We start from the raw sequence: 8,317 nt of genomic DNA, 5'->3' as shown, positions 1-8,317 counted from the left end.
CTTCTGCCATAAAATAGAGAGAAGTAGTGAAAACTTTGCAGACAGAGTGCTTATCTTATTCATATTTATATTTCTAGTGCTTAGCATAATGTCTCATTGGACCTAACTCATTGGACATTAAGTGATTTAATAAATAATGTATTTTGGAAAGATGACATCATACCAAAAGTTTCTAACAGAAAAGCCCTCACCATGATCTCAAAAGGTTTGGTTCGGCCCAACCAAAATAAAACTCGAGTCACAATTAAACCCAAGTCAGCCCAGGCCAGATTGAAATTTTAAGTTCTTCTGCTTTCATTGGAACCAGAGATTTCCAGGGTCCCTTCTCAGAATCTCATGGATCTTTGGGAGGAAAAAAAAAAAGCCTCTGTATTTGTAAACCATTGTACTCAAAACCGATAAACCTGATGCCTGAGTTATGCACTAGTCTATTCCCAAGTGAAAGAATGGCTGATATTCTGCAGTTCTGCCTAACATGGTTAATCAGAGTGACAAATATTGTGAATCACAAACTCTTTCCAAAAAAGAAGAAAATTGATAGTGTATAAACATACATATGACTTGTTTAACCTGCCCTGCATTTTATTTTTACTGTTTTTAAGTTGTCTATGACATAATAGGAAGGTAATCATGACATTTGGGGAGACATCGTTTTTTTAAATTTGTGAAAGAAAAAGCATTGTAGTTCCTGGGATCCTGAAGGCGGTTTTGGATTTAGCACGTCACATACCAACTCCACGTGGAGAAAATAATACCCAGGTGACTGTATGAATGCTCACTGGATAAACAAAGAATGGGACCATGACAGGTAAAAAAACGTATTGTTACAATTCTCTTGGTCCTCTATAACAGAAACCAATTCTGTCTGGCTTAACAAAAAACAAATTAGCCAAAAATAAAATTTGGAAGAGTGAGGGTGGAGGGGGTAAGCCCAGAGGTGGAAGGTATTGTTGCACAGAACTCAAGAAAGAAAAAAGCAAAAGCCCTCAGAAAGACAGAAACCACCGTGGCTTTAAAACCTCAGCTAGAGAGAACAATAAACCTTCTCTTAAAAATGTCTCAGTTCAACATTCCACATTTCTAAGAGAAAAGACCTAATTGGTTCAGCTTGGGTGAGCCCAGCTATAGATCGAATATTCACTTTTGGCCATCAACAGGCAGTCTTACAGACCATCCACGATTAACATGGCATTCTCTTCTGTTAGGAGAAAAAGAGAAAATTTTCAATAAAGGTGGAGTCACTATGAGGTGGAATATCAACCAGTACATGAAATATCAACTTTAGGAGAGAAGGGAGAAGTGATGAACCAGAAAGTAGTGCTTTGGGCTACAAGATAACAGAAAACACTTAAATAATTATGGTTTGGAGATTTGGAGGGGGTTGATTTTTCTGTTTTGTTTCATTTTGGAGGAGTTTTTTTGCATAAGTCCAATCAACTGCTCAGTGTCAGAATTTCCAAAATTCTGTAGATTCCTCCCTAATAGTCAGAAGCTGGCTGCTGCATCACCAGTCATAACTTCTGTAATCCAGGTAAGAAGAAGTAGAAAAGGGAGGTGATGGTGCCTGGAACAAAAAAATATAACTGTCAACTGGATATCCACATGCAAAAATATGAAGTTGGTCCCTTACCTTATACCATATGCAAATACTAACCCAAAATGGATCAGACACTTAGATCTAGGAGCTAAAACTATAAAACTTAGAAGAAAACATTTAAGTATAAATTTTCGTGACCTTGGATAATTGTTTATTAGATATGACGCCTAAAGCACAAGCAACCAAAGGAAAAAGAAATAGATAAATTAGACTTCATGAAAGCTGAAAACTTGTGCTTCAAAGGGAAAAATTAAGATAGTGAAAAGACAATGCACAGAATGGGAGAAAATATTAGCAATCATATATCTGATAAGACTCTGGTACCTAGAATATATAAATATTATGACTCGACAATATAAAAACAAATAATCCAATTAAAAAACTGGCAAAAGATCTAAATAGATATTTACTCAAAAACATAAAAATGTCTAATAAGCACATGAAAGCAAGCTCAACATCCCATTCCTAATGAGAAATACAAATCAAAACTACAATGAGATACCACTTTACATCCACTAGGATTTCTATAATAAAAAAGACACACAATAACAAGTGTTGGCAAAGATGTAGAGAAATTAGAACTCTCATACCTTTCTGATTGAGATATAAAATGGTGCAGTAGCTTTGGAAAACTGTTTGGCAGTTCCTCAAAAAATTATACATAAGATTAACATATGCCTGAGCAATTCTACCCTAGGTCCAAAAGAATTAAAAATAAATGTTACACAAAATCTTGTACACAAAAGTTTATAGCATAATAGCAGAAAGTATACACAACCCAAATGTCCATCAACTAATGGCTGGATAAATAAGATTTAGTTTATCTTTACAATGTAATATTATTCAGCCATAAAATCATATTAAGTACTAATACATTCTACAATTGAATGAATCTTTTAAAATAGTATGCTAAGTGAAACAAGCCAGATGCAAAAGACCACATATTATATATTCCATTTCTATGAAATGTTCAGAATAGGCACATGCATAAAGACAGGGTCTGAGAGAAGAGAAATGGGGAGTGACTGATAATAAATCAGAAGATTCTTTTGGGGGTAATAAAAATGTTCTAAAATTCAATACTGTTGCTGGTTGCAAAACTCTGTAAATATATTAGAAGTCACTGAATTAAACTTTAAATGGGTGAAATGCATGGTATTTAAAGCCATTAGAGATCAAATGTACATTAAAAACAACAAGTTTTAGTGAGGCTGTGGAGAAAATGGAACTTTTGTACACTGTTGGTGGGATTGCAAATTGATGCGGCCACTATGAAAAACAGTTTGGAGGTTCCTAAAAAATTTAAAAATAAAATTACCTTATAACCCAGCAATTCCACTTCTGGATATTTATCAAAAAAAAAAAAAAAGCTAATTCAAAAAGCTATAGGCACCTTTATGTTCACTGCACTACTATTTACAATAGCCAAGATATGGAAGCAACCTAAGTGCCCATCAATAGATAATTGGATAAAAAAGAGGTGATACATATATATAATGGAATATTACTCAGCCATTAAAAAAATGAAATCTTATCACATGTAACAACATGGATGGACCTAGGTGGTATTTTGCTAAGTGAAATAAGTCAGACAGAGAAAGATAAATGCCACACAATGTCATTTATACATGGAATCTAAAAAACAAAACAAACAAAACAGAAACAGACTCATAGACACAGAACAAACTGGTGATTGCCAGATGGAAGTGGGGTAGGCAGGCTGGGTGAAAAAGTTGAAGAGATTAAGAAGTACAAATTAGTAGTTACAAAATAGTCATGGAGATGTGAAGTATAGCTTAGGGACTATAGTCAATAATATTGTAATAATTATGCACGGTGCCAGGTGAGTACTAGATTAATTGGGGGATCACTTTGTAAATTACATAAATGTTTAATCACTTTGCTGTACACCTGAAAAAAATATAAAATAATATTGACTATCAACTCCATTTGAAAAATTAAAATAAAAATAAATAAATAAATAAATAAAAACAAACAAACAAACAAACAAAGCAAGAAAAAAATAATAATAAGCTTCCCTAGGAATCCTAAAGCAGAATTTTTGATGAGTCTCATTGACATAACTGATTTTACAAGTAGATTTTCTGAGATTATGACTTCAGGGGCCTTGGAAAAGTTTCTATGTCAGCAACAATCACTGCCCAGGACAACTCAGCATTACTTATAACAAGAAAGACAAAAACTTGGGCTTTTAAGTGAATTAGACACTGTTTTTCATTGCAGCTCTGCAACTTTGGAGAAACTCACATCCTCTCATTAGTCCCCTGAAGACGTTGTCAGGACTCTGCCCATTTCCTCTCTGATCCCTTCCCATTTTTGCATAGACTGGCCTATGATGTTCTTCCTTCTCAGAGGCCTGCATGGCATCTCTTTGTCAGAGATGTTCTCAGGTTGACAGACCCCAACGTACCTGAGGATGTACACAACCTTTGGCCAGTGACTGACAGGTACAGGGGTATAAATGCCGCAGTCACCTTGTCTCTCATAAAGATATCTCTGAATTAAGACGCAGAACTTCTTAAGTCTGATTAAGACCCAGAGGATTTTAATTAAGAATTAAGTGCTTCCTGTGGTTTTTGAGTCAAAGTGCCTTTGCTTGGCTTCTTACCCTTTTCCATCCAAATTTCCCCATCCCACCTAGGAACATTTCCTAGTATCCCTTCCACAGGAATCCTCATCTCAAAGTCTGCTTCTGGGGAACCCAACCTAAGGGAGTCTCAGTTTCCTTTTCATGAAACAACAATTATAGGGATAATGAGAAAAAGGCTCTACGATAACAACAAGGCAGCCCCTTGATAAATAGAGATTCTCCTCTGACTTCTAGCATCGTTATCAGTAGAACATTCTTGTCTTTGGGTAACTTCCTGTAGACCATGAACAGAAAGTCTATGAGATAACTAAGGTAAAGTAGAATGAGAGTGAATATATGGGCAAAAAGGGAAAATAGGAAGTCTTGGATGCAACATAGCATAGAGGTTGAGAATGTGGACTCAGGAAACCTGACCTACGTTTGGATCTCGAGCTACCTGGGCATATTAGTTATTTCTCTAAGTCTCAATTTCCCCCCCTCTGTAAAATGGGGGTAATAACAGTACCTATCACATAAAATTAAATTAGATCATGAATAGACATCACCTGGCATAAGTAAAAAATAACTATTATTATTGTTGTGGTATCGGTAGTAGTATTTACTTTTGTTGTAGATATATGTAGCAGCAGTAGTAGAAGTAATCTGGGGACACTAAAAACAAACTTTACTGACTTCATAATTTTGCCACAAATTTAAGTTAGATCCAATTTGACAACTAGGCTAAATTCCAAACACCTTAAAGCAGATGTAGTTTTAAATTTTATTCCAAAGTATGAAATTCTGTGCCTCTTGTTGAGTGCTAGAAGTGTTTTGCCTGGTGGCAGAGGCACTAGGCTTCTGTTTGAGGCAGGTGACACCAGGCAGAGATTTTAATCAGCCCCCAAGGGGGTCTTCTTAACACTACCCAGGCTTCTGGTACTGGGAGAAGCACCCAGGCTGTCAAACTGACACTTTGCTGAGCAGGAAAGCTTCATAAAATAACATAGAGTCTACGTATATATACTTGTTTTTAATTTTAAAAGGGTGACAAAATGCATGGCAGTGGGACTCAGCCAGGCATAAATTATACAGCGTGGCATGTCAGTCAGTAAGCACAATGAGACAGAAGAAGTTTGAGGAACAGGTAAACACCTGTCAAGGGCCTCCTCACACACAGCTCAGACAGAGCACACTGAAAGGGCATGCTGTGGGGGGTGAGGAATACGAAAGCCATCCCAGGGAGTGGTATACACCTCCCCAACCTGAAGCAATTCCCCTGGGAAATCAAAAACAGGTTTCAGCTGTACCTGTGTAAAGACAGTGACTTAATCCAGTCGACTCAGGTTCAGTTCAACAAGTGTTCCCGCTTCAATCCTACACAGTCTATTTTCCAGCAGATCCCAACATAATCTGGCCTCTGGGTCCTTAGTTTACCCATTTCCTGCCCCTGTTGTCCTCACTCTCTTTATTTCAGTCCACTACTCTCTTCTGTCTTTCCCAAATTTACCAAGCCCACACCCCACTCTGTCCAGGACCTTTGCTTCTATTGTCTTTCTGCCAGGAATGCTTCATTTTCCTCTCCCCAGGAATTCCTGAGGTTCACTCCTTGTTGCATTCAAATCTCTGCTTAAGTGTTACCTCCTCAAAGTAGCCAGCTATCCAACATATGATGCATTTATTTGCGTGTGTATTTATAGCCTTTCTTACCTTGGATGTAAGTTCCATAAGGACAAGGAATTTGTTTTATCCACAGCTATATCTCCCGTGCCTGAGCCTGGCATATAGCAGGAACTCAGTATTGTTTAACGAATATACGATCCAATAAATAAATTCATCATGTGCATGTTACATACCAGACAACTGTATTCAACAACAGAATTCCCCAGATAAAGGACCTTAGAATTTCGGTCTCCACTGTCCACACTTTCACAGGTAGGTGGCTATTGAGCATCTGGAAAGGTGTCCGTTCAAACTGAGATGTGCAGTAAGTGAAACACACACTGGAGTTTGAAGATTTAGCATGAAAAAAGGATGTAAATACCCTCAATAATTTTGACATGATAATATTTTTGATATATTGGGTTAAATAAAACATGATTAAAATTAATTTTATCTGCTTTTCACTTTTTGAAATATGGCTGCTAAAAAATTTTAAATTACATATTTTATTTGCATTTAGGGCTTACATTGTATTCCTATCAAGCAGAGATAGTTCAAAGGGAGTGGCAGATAGTAAATGAATTATTTCCAAATAGTATGGATTATATGAGGGATCACCTGTATGATCTGAATGTTCAAAGCTTGCCAGAGGAACTGATGTAATAGTGTATCATAAAGCAATGCTTCTCAATTGAATGTGCACCAAATCACCTGGGGATATGGTAAACTTGCAAATTCTAACTTAATAGCTCTGAGGAGGGGCCTGAGATCCTGTGTTTCTTATAAGATCCCAAGATTTTGTGGACCACACCTTGAATAGAGAAGTTTCAAAGGTCTGTTTAGAGTCGGCCAGGTGAGGAATGATGGGAAAGAATTCCATTCATTAGAAGCCTCCAGCATCTCCTAGAGGCTTGTGGCAGGATCAGATTTCTTAGCCACTAATGCTTCATTTTAAAAATTCCCCACTGCCCAAAGTTGCTGCCCTGCCATGGATGCCTGGAGGAAGTGAATCAGAGAAAGTGGATTTGGGAATTCATATGATGTATAATTTACTAAAACATCATCAAACAGCTGCCCAGGGTGGGAATTACACATGTTGAGCCTGAAACCTGGATTGCTAAAGTCAGGGCCTCTGCTCAGTAAACCCTGCCCCCTTTCCTCCAGACCCACATTCTGGACTCTAGAGTTCTCTAAGAGGGAAAGTTATGGCACTTACAGGTCTAGTTAGCCAATGGTTATCTTGCAGTTGTGGTTATCTTGCAATTCACCTGCTTTCCCATCAGTTATGGGATTCTGAAGCTTGTAGTGAAGGAACACCTGAAGGCTTAGGAGATTTATATAGGCTTGTCCCTGCAAAGAGTATTTGGGGTCACAGGCAGGCACTTATGTTCAAATTATCACATATAATATATTTGGGACTCAGTGCATCACAGCAAGGCAAAGAAATATATTTGAGAGAAAGGCTATAGGTAGAAGATTGATGTGAGAGTGGGAGTATGTATACCAGGGGTGGGCTGCTGGTGGTACGATAAGCAGATAAGTGAAAGCAGAGAATGATGTGGAGAGTAGTGAAAAAAAGGTAATACCAAGGGATAAAACTCACATTGAGAAACATGGACTTTATTCAGCAAGTAAAGGGAAATTGATGTCATGAAATAACAAGGCAAGAATTGATTTGGTAGAGATCACCCCACAAACTGAATGAAAGGTAGCATTACTAGATGCAAGACCAGTAAGCAGGTTCTTACATCATTCGGGCAACAAATTGTATAGACTTGAACTTGGAGGACTTCAAAAAACCCTTAAGAAATTAAGTCAACAGGACTTGGAGATTGAAAGTGGGAAGGTGTGCAGAGAGAAAAATATGAGCTGATTCTCTGGGTTTGGGCACAGATAAAAAAAAGGTGACATTACTATGAAAAGAGGTCACACACACACACCCCAAAGTTAGTGTTCTTGGTCTTGGCCTTGGAGAGAAAGTCGAGTAGCAGTTCACTTTGGAACATGAGAATTTTCAAGTTCCCAGAGAATAACCAAGTGCATTGATGCAGCAAACTTAGATATGTGAATCTGAAGCCCAGGAGAAAAGTCATGCTGGAGACAGGTTTGAGAGTCATTCTGAACCAGGTGGACATTAAAATCATGAGAATAGATAATATTGCCCATGGATAGCGTACAGAAAGAGGAAGGCTGTGAGCCAAAGACAAATGCTAAGATGAAGAAGGAAGGGTGCCTGAGATGAAGTGAGGTACAAGCATAATCAAGGGAAAATACTGGCAAGGAATGAATAAGGATTTCGAGATCCAGTGGTAGCTAACATCATCGAATGTGGGACCCAACAAATAGGAATAGCAGACATCCATTAGATTAGACTACTAGGTTGTTGGTGACCTGTTCACTACCTGTTTCAAGAGAACATTGGGGTCAGAAGTCAAATTACAGAAAATTGAAGAATAATGAAAAATGAAGGA

Source organism: Pteropus alecto, unplaced genomic scaffold, assembly GCF_000325575.1.
Source record: "Pteropus alecto unplaced genomic scaffold, ASM32557v1 scaffold100, whole genome shotgun sequence".
Lineage (NCBI taxonomy): Eukaryota > Metazoa > Chordata > Mammalia > Chiroptera > Pteropodidae > Pteropus > Pteropus alecto.
This window is presented reverse-complemented; position numbering follows the sequence as displayed.